Source organism: Silene latifolia, chromosome 3, assembly GCF_048544455.1.
Source record: "Silene latifolia isolate original U9 population chromosome 3, ASM4854445v1, whole genome shotgun sequence".
NCBI lineage: Eukaryota > Viridiplantae > Streptophyta > Magnoliopsida > Caryophyllales > Caryophyllaceae > Silene > Silene latifolia.
In genome coordinates, this window is record NC_133528.1 from 97,453,538 (window position 1) to 97,480,443 (window position 26,906).

Here is a 26,906-nt window from a genome sequence, read left to right on the forward strand (position 1 = left end):
TTGTGATTATGTTGTAGTTAGGGTAAATGAACTCACTTTCTCTCACTCAGGACTAAGAAGTCGTTTGGTTTCCACTTAGAAAACATAGGCATTGGAAAATCCCATGATTTTGAAAAACATGGGTTGTTTGGTTGCCATAAATTTTACAAAATGTAGGAATTAGAACTTCCCAGGAACTTCCAATGCCTAGATGATGTGGGAAGTTGCTTACATACTCCCCCCTTGGTCATTGGAAGTTCCTGTGGAATTTAATTCCTACATGAGCAACCAAACACTTTTCCGAAATTCACCTGAATTGGATGAGGGAACTTAATTCCCATGAATTGCATTTTCCTAGGAAAATTAAGTTCCTTGATCAACCAAACAACCAACACAAGATGGGATTCTGTTATAACCTAAGCTCTGATAACCATTTGCAGTGTAAAGTATGGACCTTTGATAGAAATGAAAAATCCTGACCAAGCCACTAACACAGACTGACTCAACAATACAATGAACTTCAGTAATTTGGTAAAAATAGTAAATGAACTTAACAATTCATGAAATTTGGAGACAATGTAGTTAAGATGGTAAACTAGCGCTGATCCAAATTTCAGGATTTTTCAAGTTCTCTAAGTATTTTTAGACATTCTCAAAACAGACTGGTATAGATAGATTCAAACACTCTCACAGGATTGAGACCGTGACTGTTTTCTTTTGAATTTTCTGGAGTAAAATGGATATAATTATGAAACTAATAACCACAACAAGCATAGGAAATTAGTTTAACAACTTAAGCCCTAAGTTTGACACAATCACAACAAGCACATAAAGTATCAAGCTTAAGACAACAATGAGGTTCAAACAACCCACAGCAAGCACATGGTTGAAAGAAACTCACCCACAGGTACTTAATCAACACTTAAAGAGTGTTATCAAGCCTGAGTTAACTCTAGGACTCAGTAAGAATTATGATTTAGAATACTTGAGAGAAATCTCAGGTTTTTTGTTCATTAATCAAAGTCTGAATATTACAGACTGCTGAAGGTCCTTATATAGGCCTTGGTTCAAGTTCAATACAAAAGAAACCCTAAGAAATCTCATCCAAGGGCTAGGATTTGTTGCTTACATAATACATAAAAATAAGTGATCTATTTTACAATGGTTGCATAAGGTGAAAGTAAAATAACTAAGGTAAAACAGGCTAGGGACAAAAGGTTGCAGCTGAGTGACGGTGACAGGTTCTTCTTCTTAATGGCTTCTTTTGGTTGCTTCTGGTGCTGGATGTGCTTGGGTTAGATCAAGGTCTTACCTTGCTTTAGGTAGTATCTTTGTTTTGGTAAAACATGGCAAAAGACTTCACAGCTCCAGTCCTCAAATGTTTAGCCAGAAATGGCAATTTACATTTCTGCTTTTCCTGGATTGTCCTCTTCTGCAACTTGGCCCGTTTTTGTGAGATTTTAGTACAAAATAATCCTGGCTCCCTAGGAGTTTTTTGTGCTTGATAAAACGTGGGACCTGTTGGCCCTCGTAGCCACTGGTGGCTGGACTTGGAACCCTCTGAAGTTTCCGTAGAATAGGACCCTGCATTGGTTAAATTGAGAGCTTGCCCTGCATTGCCTGAGCTTGTGTTGCTTGGACTCTGAACCTCGTTGCCTTGGCCTTGAGCTCCTGCTTCAGGGACGAGGAGGAGCTGCAATCAGACGACTATGTTGCCCATACCATCCTTCCTAGGGTTACTTTTGCGGAAGTTGTACACCACACTAAAGCTTCGGGATCTAAGGCTACAGGCTCAAAGGATGCTTCGCACCCACCAAAGAAAACTTATACACAGTCTCTGCAATCCTCTACTAATAGGGGTATGGCTCTCTCGTTTATTAAACCACGTGAAAATGGAGTTACTATTGATAAATCTGATATTATTGAGGAATTGGATTATTGGAAATATACTCTTGTTGGTACTGTTTTGGATAAAACTACTTCAGTTGTTGAATTGGATACTCTAGTTGGAAACAATTGGAATCATATTACCACCCTTCAAATTCTCTACTTTGCGAAGGGATGGTACTATTTTAGATTCCTTTGTGAAGAAGAGATGAATAAGATTAAGCATGATTCTTGGAATTTAAATGGCTTTCCTCTTGTTTTCAAAGATTGGAGTCCCACGATAGTTGAGGAGTTGACCCAGGTTTCAGTTTTCCCAATTTGGGTTCTATTTCCTGACTTGGACCCTTGTTTTTGGTCAATGGCCGGATTAAGTTGTAATACCCCAAATATTATTTGGTGTTTATATATTTTTTTCCAATTTCGTTTATTTTAAGATTTATAATTTTATAAAAGTGTATTAAATTTTTTATGGCCTCGTTTTATAATCTTTCCTATTTATGATCTTTCCTATTACTCCGTATTAGAAATACAAAAAGTCAGTTAAACATAAAACCTAATTGCCGTCAAATTCTATTCTATATTTTCTAATCCTCTAAGGCTCTCTATGTTCTCCGTCTAATATTCCTCTAATCCATTATAAAAATTAATAATCTTGGTCACCATCATCTCGCTTATTCCTATCTTACCTCAATATATTTGTATGGTTGCTGTTGTTTTTATTGGTCCTTGGGTTACCTTTCTTTCAATCGTTGATTTTTGCATTCAACTTGGGACGAATTCTGGTCTTATATGATCAAATTCTAATAATTTTTATAAGTTTAAGGTAATACGATTCTACCGATTCTATTATTTAATATTGTTCGGGGTTGTATGTATATATGCTAATTGAATAATCTGAGTTTATACACTGAGGTTTAATTGTGATATGTGGCTTACGTTTTTATTATGCAACTACTAATTGCACATATTTCTTATTATTTTTGTTTCCGGTGAGATGGGTAGACACAGTTGTTTAAGGGGTTGGTTATAATCTATGTAAGACGAGAATTATGAGCTAATGGAGCTAAGTGTGTAATTATGATTACGTTTAGTATTAGCCGAGTGTATAAACACGTTAGAATAATGTTGTATATTTTAGAATGTGAGAAAGAGGAGGCAATAGTTTGCACGTTCACAGCTATAGCAACGAGTGAATATTGGATCAAGTTAGATAAGTTTGACAATTGATTATGTTTCAACGGTATTGTTATTACGGATGTTTTGTATTATATTTAATTGTTTTTCCATTCGACTTGACTCGTGGGTGAGGAGCTTTGAGTTTATACTCTAAATGTTGAGTACAGTTCTTTGAACCATTGACAATATCGATATTGAAATTGAGATGGAAATTGGTTACTAGTATTGAGTTATGGAGCCTTTGTGCCGAATTATGTTTACGGTCTAGTGTGACCATGGTTATTGAGTTATATTAATATGAGTTTGAAATCGATATTGAGATGGAAGTATTGTTTTGCGGTTTTATCCCGCCAGTTCACTCACCCCTTGTCCTTGTCTTAGGATCGACGGTGAAAATATGATACGTGGTTACTTTGGAGTATTATATTATGAGACGGAGTAATGAGTGAGACGGAGTAATGAGTGAGATGGAGTAGAGAGTTGGGACGACAGTGTCTATGATATTGTTGAGTAGCTTTGAGCTCGAGATTAGTTTATGGGAAGTGTTTTTATTATTCTCTCTGTTTTTTTTTACGTGTGTATGATTCCACGCCATGACCAAAACTATTCTGCTTGTATTGAGGTATGATCTTTTAATCAGCTTTCCGGCTGACGTGTTTTCTCTCTTTTGGGCTACTCGTCATGGGGTAGTTCCTTTTTGTCTTCTGATTTTATTTTCAGGTGACTTCCGCTGCCGTTGGAAAGGATTTTTATTTCAAGTCAAGATTTTATTTAAAGCTTTGTAAATATTTGTTCTATTTTATTTTCATTTGTATAAAAGAAATTTTATACTAGAAACTTTGTATATTAATTATAATATCTCTGTATTTCGGCAAGTTTTACATGTAAAAATTAATTTTAATTTAGCCGAAAATCAGGGATGTTACATATGTAAAGTGGCTAGCTTAGTTGGGAAACCTGTGTGTGCTGATAAGGTTGACATTGAGAAAAGCAAACTTTCTTTTGCTAGAGTCCTTATAGAGGTTGATATATCTAAGGAACTCCGTGGGGCAATTTGGCTAAACACTTCTTTCAGAGGGCGTATTCTGTAGAAGGTTGCCTATGAGTGGATCCCATATTACTGTACTCAGTGCAAGAAACTAGGGCACACTAAGGAAAAATGTCTGATGGGTCAGAAGCTAAAACAGGTTTATAAGTCTAAGAACCCAGCCTCTATAGCAAGAGCAAGTACTGTAAATGTGGGACAGCAGCTTGTAGTCACTGTGGTTGTGCCTGATGTGGAAGTGGTTGCCTCTGAGACTGTGACACCTGTGAAAGCTGTTGTAGAAGAGCTGAATACCCCTCCTGCTATTCACCTTGATAGGGAGGGGCATGGGAGGCCTCACTCAAAGAGTCAGACTACTGTGCACTGCAAAGCTAGACTTTCTTTGAAATTGGATAACAAATTTCAGGAACTAACTGTGGCTGAACAAGCTGAAGAGCAAGTTGAGATAGCTAATAAGAAGGATAAGGATATTGTTTTAGAGGATCTTGACCCGGGAGGGGTGCAAGGTGTCTCTTCACAATGAATTTTCTCACTTGGAATATTAGGGGGTTGAATGACCCTCTAAAGCAGCAAGAGGTTTTAGACCTCGTGTTGGAGAATAAAGTGGATGTTGTTGCTATTATTGAAACCCATGTTTGAACTGATGCAATAAATTTTGGTTTGAAGAATAAACTCTCTTGTTTTAGTTTAGAAAATAATAATGATTATCACTCTAATGGTAGGATTTGGATTTTTTGGGATTCTGCAAAAATCTCTGTTCAGGTCTGTGGGAAATTGGCTTAGCATATACAACATAGTAAACTGCTGCACATTTCTTCTCAGCAGTCCTATGATTTGACTTTTGTGTATGCATTTAATTTGGGAGTGAAGAGGAGGAGCCGCCTCTGGATGATTTGGGCCACATTGCTCTCAGTGTCTCTTCTCCTTGGTGCTGTCTTGGTGACTTCAATGTTACCCTCAGTGCTGAGGACAGGTTGGGCAGTGACCAAATTCATTATGGGGATATGAAGGAGTTTCAGGATTACTTAAAGGTCTGTGGTTTATCTGACCACCCTGCTACAGGTTGTTCCTATACCTGGTCAAATAAGCAGGGAGATCAGTCAAAATGGGGGAAAACTGGAAAGAATTTTAGGCCATACTAGCTGGTTAGGTCTCATCGGATCCACTGCTAGTTTCCTCCCCGCTGGTATCTCTGACCATTCACCTATGCTTGTAAAGGTGGAGAATGGGGTGGTTCAAAAAGGGAGAGCTTTCAAGTATCTTGAGTGCTGGTCTACCTCACCTCATTACAACTACTGCCTACAACAGCACTAGAGTATTAAGGTCTATGGTAGTAAAATCCGTACATTATTCCAAAAACTCAGGCACTTAAAGGGTGGTTTGAAGAAGCTCCACAAACAGGAATTTAGTGGTATTCATAATAGGGTTAAAGCTGCTAAGTCTGCTCTTCTCTCTTGCCAAACTCTAGTTAATGAGAATCCTATGAATTAGGACTTGCTAGATAAGGAGAGGGTTCTGAACCACACTTATACTAGTTTGAAAACAGCAGAAATGGGTATTTTAAAGCAGAGAGCAAAAGTGGTTCATGATAATCTTGCTGATGCTCGTACTAGATACTTCTATGCGAATATTGCTGAGAGGAAAGTAGGAACACTATTGGCTTAATTCATGATGAGAGGGGAAAACTCTGTACAGACCCTCAGGAAGTGGTTGATGCATTTCTCTAGTTCTATGAGAAGCTGCTGGGATCCTCCTCTCCAGTTCATCATCTAGCGGCAGAGCTCTTCCATAATGGTTCTCTCCCAGATTGTCAAAAGCACCAGTTGGTGCTGCCTTTCACTGATATGGAGATGATGATAGCATTGAAATCTAGTGATAAGCATAAGAGCCCGGGTGTAGATGGTTTCGCCTCTAGGTTTTTCCTGTACAACTGGAGCACTGTTGGCCAGGACTTCAAGGCAACTGTGTTTGAATTTTTTGAGAAGGATACTCTTCCATGAGCTGCTAACTCCACACTGTTAGTCCTAGTTTCTATAAAAGAGACTCGTTCTTCTGTTCTAGAATATAAGCCCATTGCTTGTTGTACAACCTTTTATAAGGTTGTGAGTAAAATGCTAGCAAATAGAATGAGGGAGGTCCTACCTAGCTTGATTGGGTGGGAGCACGCAACATTTGTCAAAGATAGAGATCTAATTGACAACTCTGCTCTTGCTCATGAGTTAACTGCCAAGTATAGTAGGACTAGGATCACCCCTAGGTGTCTTCTAAAGGTGGATATAAAGAAAGCATGTGATTCTGTCAATTGGGATCTTCTCAGACACTCACTACGCCAAATAAGACCTTCAATAACGGTCAAATAATACAATTACCGTATTTAAATAGAAACATGGGACCGTTATTGCAACGACGGTTGTTGAATATATACCACGGTTGTACAAATAACACGCGACCGTTATATAACAACAATAACGGATCAATAATACCGTTATCACAACTCAAGAATAGTTATAAAATCTTTTAAGAAATCATTATTAAATCTTAATACCGGTTTCAAATCCGTTGTCGTAGTTTACTATTGATAACGTCTTATCGTTCCAAAACTGTTGTTAAATATATTATATGATAACGGTTCATTTCGTTACCAGTCCGTTGTTATATTTATCTGTAGACAATGGTATGTAACCGTTATCTATTTTTATTGATGAAATTTTGACAACGGTTCTGCTTAAATAAACCATTGTAAAAGTTTTGATCTCGACAACGGTTATCGTTCATTATCTTATATTTTTGGCGGTTTGAATGGGTGGGAAAAGATGTCAACGGTTATTTATCTAAATAAAACCGTTGTCAAATAATTGTTTGCAACGGGTTGTTTTTAACCGTTATCGTTTTTAATTAATTTTTTTTTAAAATAATTTTAGCTTGTTCTAGCAGTTGCTGAAATGCTATTTTTTCAGCAGCGTTTGTAGCAGCTGCTGAAATGCTATTTTTTCAGCTGCTGCTGAAAAATAGCATTCCATCAGCTGTGTGTGGACATAAGCCACATATCGGTCCGTGGCCATGGGCCACCTACCAGTCTGTAGACACGGGCCACCTACACACCAAGCCAATCTGTGGACATGCAGCGGTCTTTTGAAAGCCACGCTCGGTGGCGTAAAAATGCTTTCGACCAGATCGTTTTAGATCGGTCAGTTTCGTCTCGGTCAAGGTCTCGAAACGATGCAGAGATGTTCGGAGCCACCACCAAGCATTTGTGGGATGCTTGGAACCCGTTCGAATCCATTTTATACTTAGGTCAAGCAAGGCAAAAAGCTGTGCTTGCCATAGGTACTAAAGATAAGGACTCATCCCACTTTAGTATCCTATCGCTAGAATGACTCTTGTACACCCTGGATAAGGCCATTCACTATCCAAAGGTTCTGAGTAAGGGGTGAGGGTACGTATTGGGAAGCTCCTTAATCGAATACGGTTTAAATCGAACACTGATTGATCGTGGTTGTTTAAGTGCAAGAGTTGATAAAACGGTTTAAATGCATGAATGCGCATCCAAAGTCTTAACCTAACATGTGAAGATTTGCTAAGTCGGTTTGTTTACCCACATATCATGAAAATGATGTCGAGTTGGATTTAGATTTATTGGCATGTGAAAACGGAAATTAAACATCCATTTACCAAATTCGGATTATGGTGCTTAACACGATCCATTTATTTTGGAAAAGAAGTGTGTTTAAATGATAAAGTGTAAAAACGTAAACTTGTCAATCTGATCCGTCATGTATTCGGGTTAACCGTAATTGGGATCGTCCCAGACAAGTACCAAAATGAGACAGAACAGTGCCAGGCAGCCCCATTAGGGCGCGAGCCATTAGGCGACGGAACAGAGCCTGTCCAGGTTTTGAAATATGAAAACAGATGGCCTCTTGGGGTGCGAGTCAGATGACGACCCAAGGGGTATCTCCTGGTTGTTAAAAAGGTTGTTTAAAACCACTTTTGTGATTAAATGATTTGCATGACTCAGAATAATTACTATTATCTTAGTAATATTAATTGTCGGATTTGCAAGTTTGAAAAACATAGTTTACAAATAAAAAATGTAAAATATGTGTGCTTAACCGTTTTATCACCGTACTCGAATTAAGTCGACATGGTATTTATTTTAACCAAGGGTGACATATGATACGGTCAAGATAAGGGTAAAAATAAAATGAAATTAAAGTGAAAGAAAACTGTTTGATTTGAACTAATTATGTTAAGTTCATTTATTTGTAATTAGTCAATATTTATCATGGTACTCGGATTAAACCGACATGGTATAAAGGACCAAGGATGATTATGAATTATGACCAATATGTTTGAAAATGTAAACAAATGAGAAAAATGGTAAAGTAAAAGAAAAAGGTTTTAAAATACCCATTAATTTGTAATTAACCAATAATATCATTGGGTCACGGAATAAACCGTCATGGTATATGGAACCAAGGATGATTTCGGTCATTGTCAAAATATTTGTCATAAAAATGAATTAAAATGGTGCTTAACCGTAATGGTCAAATGGGTCGGTTGAATGCACGGCGACGGTACCAAACAAAATGTGTAAGGCTTGTGTTTTCGATCGGTAGGTCGAAAACACGTGTCGATTTTGTGACTTTAAAAAGTCGAGTCTAGACGTTTAAAGGAGATGGGAGGGGGCGGGCACTGGCGTGAGTATTGTGGTGTGTTATGGTGGGTATTTATAGAGAAATGTGGGGTGGTAGGTCGGTTGAGTTTACTTAGAGGCTAAGCAGGAAGCCTAAAGAGGCGCGAGCTCCATTGCTACGTAATGGGGTGCCCTATCCTTTTCGGAAATTTGGATTTTCTATTTGTTCTAACCAATGTTTTGTTGGTTGTGATTTGTGGTCTTCGGTGATTGGTTAGCCGTGTAAGCTTGATCTTGGGTGTTATTTGGGGTAGGTATTTTGTGTTCTTGACTCGGGTTTGACCCGTGTTGAGTCGGGATTTGAATTTTGAGTCGGTTTTTGGCCCGGTGTCGGTTTGACTATAATTAGTGTCATTTTAATGAAAATGGCATGACAAAGACATACATGGCATTATTTTCGACTTTCGAGACTCGGGTTGACTCAGGTTGACTCGAGTTGGAGGTTTCTGAGTCGGCTTTGGGTCCGAAGACGGTTTTAACTCTAAATAGTGGTGTTTTAATGCAAATGAATTTAGAAAACAATTTTGGAAATCATTTTTCATATCCGAGTAATACAGTAAACCGTCTCATGTATAGCCAATCCACGCACGCATATCAAAACACATTATAGTCCGATCATCATCGGGTGGTTTTTGGAAGGTGCGGATACTAGGTATCTACAGAGCCCCCACTTTGACTGAGGTTTGGACGGGGCAAAAGTCAAAGTATAGCCTCCAAGTCAATCAAAAATTACAACCTGAAAACTATTGCGACGTCGAGGCGACTCAAAAGGGTTTGAGCCAAGGACCTGCAATCGGGAAGGGCGACGTCGAGGCGACTCGGGGATTCGAGTCAAGGACCTGCCATCGGGAACAGTTTAGAGTCTGTCGGCTTCTGATTCGGGTCGTTTAAAGTCCATTAGACTACGTATAAAGGATCACCAGCCATAAGAAGGAGTCATACCTGAGGCATCTTCGGGATACGTCCTTAAATCATTTGCGCGCTAAGGCTCGCCAGCCGTGTTGAAGGTGCATTTTGAGGCTCGCCAGCCATGTTAAAGGTGCGTTTTGAGGCTCGCCAGCCATCGGTGGTCGAATGATCGACTGTGGGAAATAGCCTGAAACATCGGGCTTATTTCAAGATATTGTCTGGTAATGACTTTCAACCAGGTTGACGTTGATAGGTTCAGCTAGGGAGCAATGAACTCCAACTGGTTGGGATCCTAAATGAACTCCGTGGGGATAAATCATCTAAGCAAGGCTCTCTGGAAACCATTTAGGGAGAGCGTTGCGTCGGGATCATGAACGATGTTGCGAGGATCTTTGAAAGATCGTAGTTCTTGTTGTGTATTGATAATTGATTTTGGGGTGTATGGTTGTGTCCTTAAAGGACTGCCTAAGTATTTACATGGTGTGAAATCAAACCAGATCATAGTTCTGAGTGTGTGTTGATAATTGATTTTGAGGTATATGGTTGCGTCCTTGAAGGATTGCCTACGTATTCACGTGGTGTAAAATCAAACCAGATCATAGTTCTGAGTGTGTGTGCCTAAGCTAAGTGTTAGGTCTTTAAAGTGTAACGGTCACGACGATAAATGCCGTTTGGTGACTCGAAAATTGATTTGAGAGAATTCCTCCTCGATTATGAATCGAAGAGGTGTAATTTGTGAAAATGTTCCTTATCATGTGAGCACACTAAAAAGTGGGCCCTAAGGGTAGATTGGGTATGTCCCGTTCTCGGTAGCAAAGCATTCGAGGACTTCGTATCTGGGTCAGGGAGAAAATGGCTTCGACATTATGGAATGTGGAGCTTGGCAATAATAGGTTTGTTTGACAGAGAAAAATCTGGAGTTGAGGGTCACAACGGTAAATTTCGTATGGTGTCTCAAAAGTTGATTGGAGAGAATTCCCTCTTGATTATGAATCGAAGAGGCGTAGTTTGTGAAAATGTTTCTTGTTACGTGAGCACACTAAAAAGTGGACTCTAAGAATGAAATGGGCATGTACCGTTCCGGGGAGCAATATTGTTTTAAGACTCCATATCTGGGTCAAGGTGAAAATGGCTTCGGCATTTTGGAATGTGAAACTTGGTAATAAGAGGTTTGTTTCAGAGATAAAAATCTGGAGCTTGTATTTTTGGTGATTAGGCTGTCGGGTTATGGCTTGTAATGTGGTGCGGAATGGGGTCTAAGGCTTGATGTGGTGTAACACCCCTAATTTCCATAATATATTTCCTTAATTTTATATTCCCATATTTCATATTTTATTTTCTGGAAAAATATCAGTCTTTTGTCTTTTGGGCTCGTTGGGTTGGAAAACGGTGAAGACCCGCTTTTTCCTTGGGTTTCACGTGATTTTGGAGTATATGGGTGGATTTTGGGCCTAAGTTTGGAATAAACCTATGAGCTTCTCTATAAATATAAAGGGAAACCAGACCCTTGCTTTTCTTTTGTATTTATTGAGTTTATGCCAATTGATGTAATTAATATGATTTAATGGTTGATTTGTATCATTGGTACATGTTAGATTGTTTATTATCATGATTAGTTATGTTTTCGCATGCTTGTATATGTTTTAAGGTACTAATTATATATCATATGTTGTTTATGCGTTAAATATAGGTATCATGAGCGCAATTAGGGTTTACGAATCAAACCCTAGTGGCGGCATGATAGGCGGCCAAGAGTGCTCTCTAAAGTTATAGCTAAAGCTAGTATAACCTTGATGATGATTCAAGTGTTATAGCTGAGGTTAGTACAACTTTGGGTTGTTACTCGAGTAATGGCTGTTTGAGCTATAACCTTGGAAATATGAATTCAAGGTTATAGCTGAATTTACTATAACATTGAAGTGCGAGTCAAGGTTATAGCTGTAACTAATGTAACCCTGGGATTATGGCTCAAGATTTTGGTTGATGCTAGTATAACTTTGAGTTTCGTGTCAAGGTTATGGTTTAGGTTACTATAACTTCAAAGGTATTTATTGAAGTTATAGTCGAGGTTAGTATAACCTCACATCTAAAGTTAATGTTATAGTTAAGGTTACTATAACATTGATCATCAGTATTTGCTTCATATATAGAGTTATACCCAGCTGTAGTATAACATTGTGTTAGCTTATGTCTTTGGTTACTCTATTCATATGATAAGTAGTACAGTCGGTTACACTGTTTTATGGTTTGAGTTGTGATGTTGTTCATGGATTGTTGGTGCTGCCAGCTATGCTGTGTACTTGTTATTTGGTTGGTTGTATAGATGACGATAGTATAAGTTATATACTATCGGAATGAACAAACGCTACCCTTAGGGGATTATTAAGGTCTATGTTCGGGATTGGTCAGAGGCAGTTCGTTATACGCACTGGTCCCCGTGTATCGTTCGGTGTAGCAGAGGCAGTTCGTTATACGCTCTGTGTTTCACCGAGAGGTCTGGCCACGTCTTAGGCATGTAGGCAATGGTTATACGCTACACATAGTGTGGATGCAGTTCGTTATACGGTTCACAGTGGATGTAGTTCGTTATACGGTCCATACCGACTAAAGAGGCAGTTCGTTATACGCTCCATATCTAGAGGCAGTTCGTTATACGCTCTAGTGGTTAGAGGCAGTTCGTTATATGTTCTAACGGCGTTCATTCTATACATTGTGTTTGTTGCTAGGGGCAGTTCGTTATACGCTCTTGTGGTTGGAGGCAGTTCGTTATACGCTCCATTAGTCAGAGGCAGTTCATACGCTCTGAGGGTTGTTTGGTTTGGTTATGGTTACATCGAGTTTGATTGTCCTAAGTTTTTACATGGTGTCGTAACATGGGTTGTGGTCATGTGTCGTCTCATGAGGTTTAATTTGGAGTTAATAATTATGTGGTTGTCCTAATATGTCCTTGTATGATGGTAAGTTGGTGTTGAGTCTTCATGAGTACAGATGGTCTCACACGTTTACTAGTTTTGCATTTCAGTTGTTATTGATTGTTGGTTATATTCAGTTATTGTAAAGATGACTGGGAGAGCATCTAGTTACTCCCTACTAATTGTCGACCCCCATTCTCAGGTTGTTCAGATTGTTGCTGACTGGTTGATGCTTGCTTGGGGAATGTGCGGAGCGAGCTTAATAATAAAATAGGAGTTTGATTTATGTTTTAAGAACCTTTGAATAATGTAATAGTTGGTTTTGGATTTAGTAGCGAACCGAATTGGTCAAGTGTTTCCGCCACCTTGACCCTTTTATCAGTATTATATTCTGATATTTACTTTGTATTACAATTTTTTCTTTGTTTTATAATCCGGGTCGTTACAGTTGGTATTAGAGCGAACACGCTCCCAACTCTCGCTTAGTTACTGACTAAAATAAATGACCTAGTTAATGAGTGAGATTAAATGGGGTACAAACCAATAGGATTTGTTGGTTTTCTTATGTTTGTAGAGTGTATGAGTAGTTACCACTTATACCACTTATAACAAGATTTTGTTCTTGTAGATGGTGCATAACGCGAATGGTGAGACCGATGCTGATCGAATCAGGGGACTTGAGGCCGGTTTGGCATCTATGCCCGAAGGTTTCACTAATCACCTCAACAACAACAACCAGCCACAACCGACTGTTTTTGATCGCTTTGCTCGTCACCGTCCTCCTACTTATGATGGTGCAAATTATCCTACTGCTTTCGAGGCTTGGATTCGAGAGATCGAGATGCTGTTCCTCGCTACTGGATGTCCTGAGGATCAGAAGGTGGATATTTCCACCTATTATCTAAAGGATGAGGCCGACAACTGGTGGGCTCTTGCTAGAACTGGTCTAGAGCTTCAGCTAGGGTACAGTTAGACTGTCTTCACTGAGGCTATCAAGAAGAGGTTTTACCTAGAGGATATGCGCTGGCAGAAGGAGCAAGAGTTCCTCCGTTTGCAGCAAGGTTCCGTGACCGTTGAGGAGTACACCAACAAATTCGTGAAGCTATCACGATTCATTACTTCTGGTGCTATGGACGAGGTGTCGAGGACTCGTCGGTATGAGAAGAATCTGGCTCCGAAGGTCCGGACTGCTATGTCTGGTATTCCTTCGACTTCTTTCCAGCAGGCCTATGATCGTGCTCTTAGCATCTATGATTCTGTCCTTGCTACCGAGGCTGAGGAGAGTGTGAAGAATAAGTTTGTGAAGAGGCCTTATGTTGCGCCTAGTTGCTTCCAGAAGAAGCAAACGGTTGATGCTGGTTTGCCTATCCTCCGTGATCAGAATTAGTCCCGAAAGAACATCTGGTGTTTTCGTTGCGGGAAGGCGTACCACCCGGGTACGAACTGTGTTACTGGTGCTCTGCTTATATGTTCTTTCTGCAAGGCTTCGGGAGACAAGTCTGTTGATTGTCCCTTGAAACCAAAGACGGATGCTCCGAGGACTGAAGCGCCTAAGCACTACAAAAAGAAATAAAACAGGCGACCGATTTTTGCGACTGAAATCAGTCGCTAAAATCAATTTGGCGACTGATTTCAGTCGCCAAACGCCAGTCGCAGACTTTAGTCGCCTTTTCTAATTTTGGCGACTAATGTCGGTCGCCAAATTTGGCGACTGACAAATCAGTCGCCAAATGACTAAAATAGCGACTGAAATGGTAGTCGCCAATTTGGCGACTGATTTAAGGTAGTCGCGAAAATGGCGACTGAATTTCAGTCGCCAAAATCCCTTTTAGTCGCCAAATTTGGGTGACTAGGCCAATATCACTGAGTCAAATTTGGCGACTGAAAGGGGATTTGGCGACTGAAATTCAATCGCCATTTTGGCGACTACCTTAAATCAGTCGCCAATTTGGCGACTGAATTTCAATCGCCAAATCCCTTTTCAGTCGCCAAAGCCACTGTATGTTTTGGTGGTTTTTTTCGTTTTCATTGCTAGCCAAATATTTACAACCTGCATACAAACCGATGTTCCACAACGCCATACATCCCAAACTTCAACACACACAACACCATACATTTCAAATTTCAACCCAACACCACACATTTTCCCAAACTTCATTTCATATATTGAAAATGAAAGTTTTACAAGCTAACATATTCTAAAGTTCAAGTCTAAAGTTCAAGTTTTACAAGCTTACATGCTAAAATCATCTTACTTGGTAGCCAACACCGGCTCCACTCCCCCCTTGTGGACCATGCGGATCAAAAGGATCGTAGTCGAGTCTAGGTCCGGGGTTACAACCTTGCCACCAAGTCTCAAACATTGCCATTTTTTCCTTCATTTGGCGGAATTCTTCATCACGTTTTCTTTCACGTTCATCACGCTCTCTTACTTGAGTTTGAAGTTGACTAATAATTCCCGGTTGATACGTGTTGCTGGGAATTGTTGAAGTCGATCTCCTACGCGTGTTCTCATAGAAAGCCGGTGTTGAACTTCCGGTACCATACACGTGCCCTTTCTTGAAGCCATTCACCAACTCAAACCATATGTCATTATCCGGTTTTTCTGGATTGGCGGCTTTTTCATGTTCAAATGCATCCTACAATATTAACCAAATGGTAGTAAGTTAATATGTTAACCAGCTTATATAAGACATTTTAAAAGAGAATAAATTAACAAAAATTAAGTGTTAGGGAAAACTTACATATAATTCCTTGTCTTTTGGCTTAGTCCAACTTCTAATCCCTTTGTGGCCAACCCTGGAATGCGTGTCCAGAAATAGTTCCGGTACCGTCGTAACCGGCTTTGACTTCTTCTTTCCTTTCTGAATGAAAAAAAACATACATGTTAGAAAATCAACAAAAAATCTAACATAAAATAAACATGTTGAAAACCAAAAAAAGTGTGAAATAATAGACAAACTTACACCCAATACACGATCCCAGAACGATCGTGATCCCCCGTAATGAGTAGGCTCGACCACGGCATCTTCCTTTCCTCCTTTTTTGTTGAGGGATGCTTGCTTAGACTTCTTCTGAAAAGCTTCACTTTTGGTATGCTTTATTAAGCCTTCATACTTCTCACCTGCAATTACACATATGAAATCATAACTAATAAGTTACTGATATTATTTATAATATAAGAGAGTATATGCTAATTAATACAAATAACAAAACAAGTTAATTAAATACCTTTCATGTTCTATGGCTCCTTCGGGCGCCTGACCGTCTTCCAGATCACGTCCCGATATCATCGAGTACCGACTTCATTGTACCTGTTACGGACATTCTGTTCTTAAGACGGTTCCCAAGCAAATGATAGCTACAAAAAAAAAGGCGACAAAATTTCATATCAGTATAAAATAAAAGTCTAACCTTGGTTCTTAAAACATTTATCAAAATTAATTATTTGGTTTCTAAAACAAAGAACTACGGAAAATATATACCCCAAAGTTATTGAACCACGCCTCTTTTTGTGCATTAGAAGCTTGTGTCCACGATGTAGGAATTGGACCCACGAAATTAGTCTTCGTGCTTTTCGTGACACCTCGTATCACGCAATCGTCCATAAACCTGCATTTATTTTGAACATGTAAAATTAGAAACAATTATTATTTTACAACAAATAATAATAATAATAATAATAATAGTAGACTAATAAAGAATAAGACTTACCATAATCCTGCCGGCTCAAGTATCATCCGGTGATCCGAAGTATACCATATCGGCACCTATACTGCCTTGTCGGTAGCGTCAGTCTCGTCACCGTCACCGTCTGTCTGCATCGGATCCTCACGCACAAACTCCTCCTCCTCCGCACGCGTACTCTGTCCAGAAACTGAGCCGCCTCCACGCTTCCTACCTCGACCTGCTCCAGCCATCTGCAGTAATACAAATAAAAATTAACACAAATAATGATAAATTTCTGCAAATCTTTTCTAGAAGCAATACAAATACCTTTCTCTTAGCTTTGTCGAGAGTGAAAATGGATGTTGGCTTAGACCCGTCGCCGCGAATGTGTAATTTGGGACGATGATAAAATTTCTGCAAATCTTTTCTAGAAGCAATGCTATCACATTTTTCTCCTTCTACATCCATGATCATGTCAATTAGTTGCTCAAAGAAATTCTTTTCTATGTGCATTACATCCAAATTATGTCTTATCAACATTGTCTTCCAATAAGGATGGTCCCAAAGAATGCTTCTTTTAAACCAACCGTTTTTCTGCTTTTTCAATTCTTTAAATTCTTCTTCGGTACCATCAATAGGGGATGGTAAATCACATACCGTCTTCCATATCTCATCCCCAGGCACTCGTTTCGGAGGGGCATCAAGCACCTCTTTACCTTTTGTGAAAGCTTTCTTGTTCCTCCTATGTGGATTTCCCTTTCGTAAGAAGCATCTTTGACAATCAAACCAGCTTATTTTCTTGCTATTGGGAAGCCAAAATGCTTTACTTTCCTCCATGCAACAAGGACATGCTTTTTGTCCTTGTGTAGACCACCCAGATAGCATACCATAGGCGGGAAAATCATTTATTGTCCACAAAAGGGAAGCTTTAAGTTGAAAATTTTGTTTTTTAGACACATCATAAGTTTCCACCCCAACTTCCCACAAATATTTCAACTCCTCCACCAATGGTTGTAAATAAACATCCAAATTACGTTTCGGGCTTTTTGGTCCGAGAACAATAAGTGACAAGAAGATAAATGGTCTTTTCATACATAACCAAGGTGGTAAGTTGTATGGTGTGACCATAACGGGCCAACAAGAATACTTCCTCCCAAAATTACCGAAAGGATCAAATCCATCCGTACACAAGCCAAGTCGTACATTGCGGGGTTCGTTGGCAAATTCAGGATACATCTGATCAAATCGTTTCCATTCTTCCCCATCACTAGGATGACTCATCTTCCCCGGAGCACGTGGGTTTTCTTTGTGCCATCTCATTTGTTCGGCAATGTTTGTAGTGGCATAGATTCTTTGAAGTCTTGGTGCGAGAGGAAAGTAAAACAATTGGTTACATGCTATTGGTTTCTTACTCTTTTTGCCCTCTTACTACAGTTGCCTTTTTTCAACACCAAAACTGTATCTCCTTCACTTCTCTCATATCTATCCGCCCCACAATCTTTACATTTGTCAAGCAAAGCATCATCTTTCCAAAATAGCATACATCCTTCAAGACATGCATCAATCTTTTCATGCGCTAACTGAAGACCTTTAACTACTTTTTTGGTAGTGTAGAAACTTCGGGTCATGATATTATCATCGGGGAAAGATTCCTCAAGGAACGAGGCAATGCCATCAACAGCAAGAAATGGCATAAACTCACATTTCAAGGTAACTAGCCTAGAAGCGGCTTGTAACAATGTCATTCTGCTTCCTTCATACAAGGGTTTTTCTGAGGCTTTTAACATGTCAATAAAGGCTTTTACTTGTGGGTGTGGCGGTTGTTCTTCAGAAATGGTTGTATGGTCATCACTATTAAAAATAGTGGAATCCATAGCATCAACAACCATCTTTCTATATGGGTTCTCATCATTTTGTATTTGTTGGGTGTGAGCTTGTTCATGAATTGGAGAATATGCTTCTCCATGTGAAATCCAATTGTAATAATTTGGCTTAAACCCATTTATAATGAGATGTTCTTCTACTACAATGTCAAGCTGGTATTTCAGGTTTTTGCATTTGGCACAAAGACACTTAAGTTTTTTGTCTACCAAGTCATATTCATTTTGTTGTTTAGCAAATTCAATAAACTCGCTAACACCCTTTATAAATCTAGCGGTAGGACGTCTTTTCTTATTGGAATGGTCTAATCTTCCTTCATACATGTATGAACGTTCCAATCTCTTCATTTTAATCTAAAGAAGACCCCACAATAATTTAAACATTTTTAAAAAATAACAATAATATTACATACAAAATTTAAACATTATACTCCACATTATACAATAAACATATGAAAACAATATATAAATATTGTCAATAAGTAATCCATCTTTGAATGGGGTCCTTATCACTCCAACCTAAACCCGTCAATGTACGTTTCAAGTCACTAGCAAACACACTTGTAATTTATTAATGAGGAAAAAATTTGGCAGCAATTCCCTTCAGTTCTCCAAATACACATCAATGTAGAATATCTAATTACTCCACATATACATGTATTCGGGGAACATTAAAGGGATCGCCACCAAACTCATTCCTCATTAATAAATCACAAGTACGTGTTTACTACCTAAATGACTTGAAACGTACAAAGACAGTCCCAAAATGGGGACTATTCAAGAATTACTCCTAATGAGTAATTCTTGAACGGGTACTAAGTCAACATTAAATCAAACTAACACTAATTTAAAGTGTAAGATAAACAACAACACACTTGGTACTAAATTAATTAAGTCAATCAATAGCACAATTCAACCACATAATAAAGGTTTCTATCCTAAAGTCCGTAGCATAACTTGAACTAAAATTACTAAATTTAAAAGGTAACTGGTAAGAGGAGGTTACCTAATCAAGTCAAAGCAAAAATGAAAAGAAAACAAGAAGCAACAGCTTCCGCGGACGGTGGTGCTCAGCAGCGCGGTGACAACCCTGAAAGGAGAAAAGAAAAACAAAAAAAACAGGGTTATTCAACCTCAATTCATCAATAACATGAATTATCAAACTAAATTTATCAAAATCAAGTCCTAAAGAAGGTTCCACTTAGCTAATTCCATTAATTCAAAAGACGGTTTCACTTAGCTTAATATTAAGAATAATAAGACGGTTTCACTTAACTTAGTAATAATAATAATAATAATATTAATTAAGACGGTTCCACTTAGCTTAATACAAATGATAATGAGACGGTTTCACTTAGCTACCCAACACCAAACACCACCCACGACCCACCAAAGGCCACCCCACGACCCACCACGGCCCACCTTCACCACGGCCCAACCACGGCTGACCAACCCGCCACCTACGGCCGACCAACCCGCCACCCACAACCCTAAACCTAAACACAAACCCCCTTAATCATTCCCTTTTAATTCAAACACAAATTAAACTAAATCTAACTACAAATTAATCTAATATACTAACTACAAATAAATCTAACAAACTAACCACAAATTAATCAAAGTAACTACAAATTAATCTAACAAATTAAACTAATTAAACTGAAATTAAACAAAAAAAACTAACCTAATTAAAAGAGTGGAAGTGGCGGTGGAAATGGCGGTGGAAATAGTGGTGGAAATGGCGGTGGAAGTGTGGTTGTGTCGTGTTGTTCGTCGCTGCTGTCGTCGCTCTTCCTTTTTTTTTTCGTAAAGAGTAAAGTAGGAGAGAGGAGGGGTCTGTTTCTATTAAAAAATTTGGCGACTGAAATTCATTTTGGCGACTGAATTTCAGTCGCCAAATTGGCGACTACCAATAAAGCCGTCGCCAAATCTGAAAAATCAGTCGCCACTTTTGATTCCCTTTTTAAAAAAGTCATTCGCCAGATTAGCGACTGATTTCAGTCGCTAATCTGAAAATCAGTCGCCAATTTGGCGACTACCGCTATCAGTCGCCAAATTTCGGTCGCCTGTTTTAGTTTTTCTTGTAGTGTAAGGTTGATGCTCCGAAGACTGGTCGAGTGTTCGTTATGAGTCGTGCTGAAGCAGATGCTAATCCAGATGTGGTTACGGGTACTTTTCTGGTTCACTGTTTATCTGCTTTTGTTCTTTTTTATACGGGTGCATCGATGTCTTTCGTATCCGAATCCTTTTCCGTCCGTGCTGGACTATCTTCTTCGTCATCCGTTCATACCTCTATATCCCTTCCTACGGGTGAGATTGTTTCTTGCTCCGTTCTGTTCAAGGACGTACCTGTCAGTATTGCAGGGGCGGTCCTTCCTACCGATCTTGTCCAATTCAAATTAGGAGAGTTTGATGTGATTTTGGGCATGGACTGGTTATCTCGCTATGACGCTAGGTTTCTGTGTCGTGATCAGAAGATCATGCTTAAGATTTCTACAGGTTTGAGGGTTTCTTATCAGGGTGTTAGGGTTACACCTACTGTCAAGTGGGTTTCTACTTTGAAGATGGTTAGCATGGGTAGAAAGGGTCATCAGATCTATCTGTGAAGTGTTCAGGATGTTTCAGCTGAGTTGAAGTTAGAGGATATCCCTGTGGTTAAGGAGTGTCTTTCCTGAGGATCTACCTGGTATTCCTCCTGAGCGAGATGTAGAGTTCTCGATTAAGTTGGTGCCTGGAACTGGTTCCATTTCGAAAGCTCCATATCGTATGGCACTAACTGAGTTACAGGAACTTAAGAAGCAACTTGAGGAGATGATCGATAAGGGTTTTATCCGACCGAGTGCTTCGTCGTGGGGTGCTCCTGTTTTGTTCGTCAAGAAGAAGGATGGTAATATGCGGTTGTGCATTGGTTTAAAGATTTTATGGCCGTCAGAATTGCAAAACCCCAAAATGAATCCGGTAGATCCGTTTGACTCATCATAGATCGAACCATATCTAGTAGGGTTCAATTCCTCCTTTCGGCATTACCATTGAGTTGAGGTGTGCCCTGGAGTGAGTTGTGATACAATACCACAATCTTTTAAGTGAGAATCGAATTCATTGCCAAGATATTCTCCACCACGATCGGATCGTAGTGCTTTAATCTTCTTGTTCAATTGGTTCTCTACTTCCTTTTGAAATTCTTTAAATTTCTCAAAAGCTTCACTTTTATATTTGATTAAGTAAACATACCCATATCTACTTAAATCGTCGGTAAAAGTGACGAAGTAGTCATAATTTCCCCTAGCGGTGATACTCATTGGACCACATACATCGGTATATATTAGTCCTAACAAATCACTTGCTCGTGTCCCTTTACCACTAAAGGGAGCACGAATCATTTTGCCAAGGAGACAAGATTCGCATATTCCATATGATTGAAAATCAAATGGCCCAATAATTCCAGTCGACACTAGCCTTGTGATGCGTTTCTTGTTTACGTGACCTAATCGACAATGCCAAATGTATGATTCATTAGGATTACTTGTTTTGAGTCTTTTGGATTGTATGTTATAGATATCTTTGCTCGAGTTGAAAGTTTCAAGAACATAAATGCCACTAATTGAAGTGCCTTGGCCTATGGCCAAGTTATTCTTAGAAATTTCACAACAATTATTCTTAATAGCAAAAGAAAATCCTTCCATGTCTAACATGGCAACGGAAACGATGTTCTTCGATAAAGAAGCTACAAAATAACAATTGTGTAAGTACAACTCAAAGCCATTAGCTAAAACAAGTACATAAGTCCCTCTTGAAGTGGCGGCTACCATAGCTCCATTTCCTAGTCGGAGATCTACATCACCCTTGTTTAGCTTTTCCACATTTCTAAGCCCCTGTAAATGATTACAAAGGTGAGAACCACAACCGGTATCCAATACCCACGTTGAGGTGGAAGTATAATTTATATCAATAACAAAGATTTCGGAAGAAATATTACCAAGTGGAGCATCAAGTCCAACATTGATATATCCCAAAAAGACGGGGCAATTCCTCACCCAATGGCCCATGCCATGACAATAAAGGCATTCATTATTGGTAGTCCCACTAGCCAATAAATCCGTGTGGTTTGAATTAGACCTCTTATTTCTCTTCCTCTTCATAAATTTTCTCTTCTTGATGGCAAGCCTTTTGCGAAAACTCCCACTAACTTTCTCATTTCTCCTTGCTTCCAAAGACAAAGATTTCATGGTGTTAGTGAGGTTGTCTTCACAAGACTTATTCACTAACTTGCTAGTTGTGTTAGGAGGTGAGGAAGTAGTAATGAAGTTAAGAGTACCATCGGAACTAATGCCAAAATGAATTTCTCTAGTCGTATCAAGGTTGTTTTGAGAGCAAATTTCGTCGACCGATTTGTGACATGATTCAATAGTGATCGGCGTTAATGAGTTGGATGAATCCATTGCGAAAAAGATAACTACAAAATGGATATGAAGGAAATTAATTAACATTTATCGTTGTAATACTTGTAAATATTAATACAAGTATAACATTTATATAGCGACCACTACCCAACTATAATAAATGATTCCAAGATCCAAAATTCATATTAACTTCGATGTGAGCCTACGGGCCCTCTACATCTTTACTAATATAACTTGGTGGGTTAACCTTCTTAACCGATTCTACATTTAGAACTCTCGGTCGATGAATTTACATTAAATTCATCTTTAGCCCGAACCTATTGCGGCTACGGTCGCAAAATACCTTCGTTGAGATCAACCAAACTTTCGAAGTGTAATAACTACTTATTACCCCAGTTACCCAACGTCAATAAAAGCACCCCGAAAAATCGTATTGTACCCCTAATGAAATTGAGATTCATGGGCTCCTACTATTTGGTAAGGCTAAGACTCAATCTTTTCAAAAGTAAAGGTCTTGTCAATTTATTATCTATCAATTTTAAGTGAGCTAAAAGTTGAATTATCGATAATTATAATTGACACGGTCGAAAACTCGATGATATGCATGTGTTGTTATGGCGATTTGGCAATGCATGCAACATATTAAAAGAAATGCAAAGCAAAAAAAAAAAAAATAAATTCCTAGTATGGCCTTCCTAAAAAAAATAGAAAATTAAATAATATATTATATAATCGGAAACCAACTCTTTTGGTCCCTTTAATCTTCAAGTGGCACGCTTCCCTAGGACACCGTCTTCGTCGGAACACCTTTCCGAATGGCACCGTCTTGAAGAAACTCCGGAATTACAAATAATAATAAAAATACATAGCTATTCCTATTATACATATATAATATAAAAAACCAGTAAAAATAAAAGTGATACAAGATCACATTAAATTACAACCGAATCAATATCCCCTTACATTACGGGTAATATCGATTAAAATCTAAGGCCATACTAAGATTAAAATTACATACTTTAAAATTACATAAATAAAATATGACATTCAACAATGAAATATGAAGCATTATAATATGTGTCTATCATGCCAAATTATGTGCCAAATCGTCCTATTTAACTTATATCTATTATATAACCCGGTTTTATGGAAATTCATGATTTTAACTTATTAAAATCGCTAAATAAAACTAAAATCTAATTTTAGTCCAAGTTAATTATCCTAACACTCTTAAGACTCAAACATTAGCCATTTCTCAATTTTTGAGAATAATTCAACTTGATGTAATTTCATGCTCATTTTGACCCTAAAATCATAACTATTATGAAATAAATCCAAATTTAATTACAATAATTTCAAATTTCAAATTTTTAAATTTTTGAACATTCTGGAATATATCCATGACACTCATAATGTCAAAAATCATGGTTAAAAGTTTCGAATTTATTTCGAGAAAAATGTGGTTGCGATTTATCGGTTTTATCAAATAAAACATCTAAAGCATACAAAAATTAATCTAATCAATTTTATAACTTTAGATCTGATAAGTGGGATATAAATGCAACCTAAAATAATTTTCTCATGTCATGTAATTTGTTTTAGCTATTTATACTAAAATAGTCACTATTTATGTTATTTTTACTCTAAAAATTCATAAATCATGCAAAATGAATCAAGTTCATCTTTAATTTCACACACAGTGAGTAAAATATGCATGTGACAATATATTAAAATTTTATGGCCTGTTTTGAAGTTTAGTTATTTTTAACCAGTTTACCTCCATTTAATTCATTTTTTTCTCATAAAAATCATAAATCATGCAAAAATAAATCAAATTTATACGGAATTTTACATAAAATAAGTAAAATATACATGTGAGGTCATATAAAAATTTCAAGGTCAGAGACTATGTTTAACTATTTTTAGCATTTTAAATACCATTTTAGTCATTAAAATGTAATAAAATAACTAAAAATCATTAAAATGAACAATAAAATACCATAAATTATCAAAATGACCTAAATATATTTTAGGACCGGAATATATAACATGCATTATGATTTCGTGGCTTTATCTAATAAATCACAAATTTTTAGTTTTAATTAAGTTACTAATAACTCGAAAAAACTATAAATCGATTATGCATGCAACATCCTATGCTCTGATACCAATTGTTAGGTTCATATACCTATTATTAGAATTTTATAATGAAGAACTAATTAACATTTTCATATGAGTTCTAACGATCTAGTGCATGCATAACTTAATAAGAAATAAAATGAGAAAACAATGGTTCTTCCATTGTATTTTGGTTCGAAATAAGGGCACAAATAAGGACACCTTCCTTATTTGTTCTTGAGCTTAAATATAATGGATAATCCTCCAAAATCCCAAATATAGAGATGCTCCTTAACAATTGCACCCAAGACTATTTCCCTTAAAACTAATATATTAACTAACTAGATTAATATACTAGTATCCTTAAATGATTCTAATAATTTGTATTACTACACTAATTTTAGAGAAAAATAAAGAGAAGCATTTTGAGAGAGTAAGAGGCAAAAATGCATGAATGAATAAAATAGAGAACAATTCTCTATCTTAAAGAGGGGGAGCCAGTTTGAGGGGTTGTGGAAGGCCAACGCATGACCTTCTCCCTTTTTCTTTTGCTCTTATCTAAAATATAGATGTGTAATGCTATATTGTAAGGTGATCATTGTGTTTACCATACACTATTAACAAACACAAATAAACCCATTTCTCTCTACATAAACCGGTGCCCTTCTATAAAATGGACTTCCATTTTATTTTGTCAATTTGTCATTTGTCACACAATATGTCACATGTAGTATGTAACATGTTATTAATTAATTTAATGCATATTTATCAAATAAATATCATTATATATATTAATTAAATTACATATAACAAATTGTCTAGTAATACTTGATCACATAAATAAAATGGGTCATATAATTATAATTCACAACATTTTGTAATTATAATTAACCATTCATTCCTATCTCTATTGTTTCATAAACAATAATCAATTTTAGTAATAAAATATTTTAATTACTAAAATAAATCTTATTTAATCAAATTACAATAAGATATATATATTCTCACTCACAAATGAATTGTTCAAATTTAAGGAATTGATCAACTTGTATCGATATACAATTAATCAACTAGTCTATTAAGGGAATTGTCATATAGGTGTGACCTTAAGTGATCAACTGATCACCACCGTCAAACGACAGTAATGTCAAAGTCTAGTTAGCCAATCATCACCGATTAATGTTGATCAGATGACTATATAAATGAATCATCCCTTATGTATTCTTAATTTGAGATTTAAACATGTGATCGCACTATTGTTGAGGACACATACTCCAACACTTCCGTCATTGATGATGAACAAGGAGATGTTCTGGTTTGTTATCTGGGTTCGTCGTAGAATCCCTTTGATAAAAGCTCGTACTAAATTGTATGCTAATGACATTTTTCTATTGCCAGACATGGAATAGGTAAAGAAATGGAAGCAAAGTTTCGGGTCCTTTGGTTACTCGGAGCAGAATGTCACTCGAGTGTATTCACGTTGAATTGGAACATGTTTATTTGTTAAAAATCAATTCTCAAATCAATTCTCGTTATCAACGGGAACTGGTAAAGGAAGAGAGAAGAATTGATGTGACTCTTAGTTGCGCACATTTAGTCCCCTAATTGAACCTATTTTGCATACTAATATAGCATTTCATGGCCATTTTATCCGTCAATTCCTTCCTATTTTGCTTTCCTATTGCATTTTATATGTCTCGTAGGAAAGAAGATAATGAGGCGGAATTCCCGTCTCTCGTGCATATTCGGAAGCTTGTTGATGATCTTGGATAGACAAGTATGAAGAGGAGGCAAGAATGATGACCAAGGATATAGGAATAAAGAGTATATAGAAGGATCATAGTCTCAAAAGCAAGGAGAAGGAACCCTGTCCCAGAATCCGAGCGGCCGAAGCTCAGGACGCGCGTCTCAGCCTAGAATCCGAGCGTCCCAATCCGAATCGGAGCAGATCCCCTCACAGGACCAAGGATGCTTCAGGCCAATCCACGCATATTTCCTTGGGAGTTGCTGCTCAATCCGCGCATGTCCCTCGGGACTTGCAAAGCTCTATTCAACACTTAAGCATGTTATTTACTAATCTACCCTTGCTTAACCTAATGATGTACCCCTATATATACTCCATTTGTAATAATCAAGAACCAAGTCCTCTTAGATTAGAACCAAGTTCTCTTACATTAAATCAATCTCTCTTAGATTAGATTAGGAGTAGATTAGAATAGATTATCCTTTTATCTT